General features: G+C 44.1%; 1 protein-coding gene across 1 annotated transcript in view; it reads left to right on the top strand.

Moving 5' to 3' along the window:
• Nucleotides 1–3,355, top strand: part of TP53BP2 (tumor protein p53 binding protein 2) — a 71,242-nt gene that overhangs the window by 28,699 nt on the left and 39,188 nt on the right. The gene's annotated exons all lie outside the window — the stretch shown is intronic.

Genomic DNA, 3,355 nt, shown 5'->3' on the forward strand with positions numbered 1-3,355 from the left:
GTGCCCCGCAGCAGGAGGGGCCACAACAGTGAGAGGCCCGCGTACCGCCAAAAAAAAAAAAATCTGATAGTTCGACTTTCCTGTTTAAACTCTTTGATGGCTTTCTCTTCTACTTAGAATAAAATCCAAAGTCTTGATCTGAGATTGTGAGGTCTTTGATGTCATCTGGTACTATTTTCCTCCTTGCCTGCCTCCTGCAGCTTTTTTATATTCCTGGATAAACAACGCTCTTTCCCGCCTTAGAGCCAGTGGTGGCAGCTGTTTGCTCTGCCTCTATTGCTCTCCCTCCAGATTTTGTCATTGCTGGTTCCCTCTGGTCATTTGGATCGCAGCTAAAACATTGCCTCCTCGGAGATGCTTCTCCCGAGCTTCCTACTAAAGCAGGCGTGAGGTTCTCTGTTTTGCAGTTCCATCCTGATTTGATCCTCTGCATGAGTTGTGTCTGTTTTTTTGTGTGTGCTTATTAGTTTATTGCCTCCTTAATCCCTGTAGCCTCACACACACGCACAAGAATGTAAACTCCTAAGAGCAGAGACCTGCTTGTCTTGTTCCTTGCTGCACCCCAGCTCAGAGGGAGTGCTCGATAAATATTTACTGAATGAATAGATGAGCTTCTCGTTGCTCTGGTGGCCTCCTTGCATTCTGCAAATTACTTTCCCAAGATGATTGAAACCACGCATTGTGAGCTTCCTCAGTTTCCTTCCTCTGTACTTACCTCAGGTCTCTCTGCATGTGTGCCTACCCTTCTGGTTGATTTTCTTAGAGCAAGAAGTGTTCTTTCACTTTGCCAAGGCTCACTCTCTGAGTTGAAACTATTTTTTTTTCTGGGAGCCTGGCATGGTCTCCTTGTTTTTTATTATTGATGGAATTCTTTTATTTATTTTAATAAATTTATTTATTTATTTATTTATGGCTGTGTTGGGTCTTCGTTTCTGCGCTCAGGCTTTCTCTAGTTGTGGCGAGCGGGGGCTACTCTTCATTGCAGTGCACAGACTTCTCATTGCGGTGGCTTCTCTTGTGGAGCAGGGGCTCTAGGCACGTGGGCTTCAGTAGCTGTGGCTCACAGGCTCAGTAGTCGTGGCTCGCAGGCTCTAGAGCGCAGGCTTAGTTGTGGTGCACAGTGTCACAACTGTGACACAACTGTGCTGCACAGTTGCTCTGTGGCTTGTGAGATCTTCCCAGACCAGGGCTCGAACCGGTGTCCCGTGCATTGGCAGGCGGATTCTTAACCACTGTGCCACCAGGGAAATCCCGTGAATTTTTTAAAAAATTATTATTTATTTATTTGGCTGCACTGGTCTTAGTTGCGGCAGGCGGGCTCCTTAGTTGCAGCACGTGGGCTCCTTCTTTGTAGCTTGCCAGCTCCTTAGTTGTGCCACGTGAATTCTTAATTGTGGCATGCATGTGGGATCTAGTTGTCTGACCAGGGATTGAACCTGGGCCCCCTGCATTGGGAGTGCAGTCTTATCCACTGCACCACCAGGGAAGTCCCCCGTGAATTTTTTTTAAGTGTCTTATTGAACAGCTGTTTTTTTCCTCACTGATGTGAAATGTCACTTTGAACTCTTGTTATATCTTACATGAAGTTATGTTTCTATAAGCTTTAGTCAGTTACTTTTATTGTTTTCTTCTAGTTTTATGATAGGACCAAATAGTTTTAATTACTATAGTTTTATAAAAGGTTTGGTATTGTAAGGCAAGTGCTTATTTCATTGTTATCCTGTAGTATTCTTGTGTATTTTCTTTTTCAGATATGTTTTAATATTACCTTGAAATGTTCCATGAAAAATTCTTTGGGGCTTTTGATTGCTTACAGTGAATTCATAATTCATTTGAGGGTTGTTTGTATGGTGTGATTAAGATCAAGGTCTTAGGTATCAAAATCTTGTCTCTCTCATTTACTAGCTTTATAACTTCAGACAAGGTACTTAATCTCAGTAGTCCTCAAGTGTTTTCCCTGCAGAATTGGGATAATAATTGAATATTGCATAGGATTATGTGAGGATCCCAGGAGCTGACATTTGAAGGGGGTTTAGCATAGTCCCTGTTAGCATAACATTTAATGTTAGCTCTCAGCAAGTAATAGCTGTTATGTTTTCAACTCCTCCTCTTTTGCTGTAAATTGTTCAAGGTGCCCCATTTTAAAAATAGTACATTTGGACTTCCCTGGTGGCACAGTGGTTAAGAATCCGCCTGCCAGTGCAGGGAACACGGGTTTGAGCCCTGGTCCGGGAAGATCCCACATGCCATGGAGCATCTAAGCCCGTGCGCCACAACTACTGAGCCGGCGCTCTAGAGCCCATGAGCCACAACTACTGAAGCCTGCCCACCTAGAGCCTGTGCTCCGCAACAAGAGAAGCCACCGCAATGAGAAGCCCGCACACCGCAATGAAGAGTAGCCCCCGCTCGCCACAACTAGAGAAAGCCCGCGTGCAGCCAAAAATAAATAAACGAATAAATAAAATTAAAAAAATAAAAATAGTAAATTTGTTGCTTCCACTTTGTTAGCTTCTCAAGTTTCCCATTTCCTTTAACTGACAGTCTTTCAAAATATGTAGCTTTTATTTGCCATCTCCATTTCCTTACTCCCCACTAATTTGTTTGCTAAGAGAACATTTCTTGGATTCCTATAATGTACTAGGAACTGTGCTTGATTGTGAGGAATAGAGAGATGAAAGTGTCCTGCCTTCAAGTAAAAGCAGGAATCAGCAGACATTTATCATACAGTGCGATGAGTGCAGGAATAGATGCATGTGCTCTATCTGCAGAAGGAGAAAAGGGTGCTGGGGACAGTTCTCAATGTTAGGAATGGCTTGTTCAAAGTCACATAGGCACAGATGCCAGGACAAGGGGATTGGTGTGGTCAGAGCATGGGGTGAATAGGAGGCTTTGAGACCCTTTGAAGTGTATTTCAGCGTTTGCTGGCCTAAGCCTGATTTTTTGTCGTCATAGGCCGTCAGGACCTTAGCTCCTAGACCTTGTAAGATGGTCCAACCCAGCGTGGACTGGAAGTTACTTCCCTTACTTTGAATTCCCTCTTTTGCTTATGGAACCTGGGGAATTTCACTTCTTTTGAAATAAAGTGTGTGTGTGTGTGTGTGTGTGTGTGTGTGTGTATATGGTTTTGGTTCTTTTGTGAGGAGGTGGAGGGTCTGCTGAGAGTTTCTTTTGGGAGGGTGTCTACTCAGCTATGGGTGTTTCCTTTTGTGGGGGAGGGTCTTAGTTAGAATTTCCCCGGTTTAGAGGAGAGAGGGGTATCTGTGTCAACTCAGTATGTCAAGAACCAGAGCTGTACTTTGTTGCAACCGAGCAGATTAAGTTCAGGGCTTAGTTCACAGAATTGGCTGCTGAACCC

Source organism: Lipotes vexillifer, unplaced genomic scaffold (genome assembly GCF_000442215.2).
Source record: "Lipotes vexillifer unplaced genomic scaffold, Lipotes_vexillifer_v1.1 scaffold634, whole genome shotgun sequence".
Lineage (NCBI taxonomy): Eukaryota > Metazoa > Chordata > Mammalia > Artiodactyla > Lipotidae > Lipotes > Lipotes vexillifer.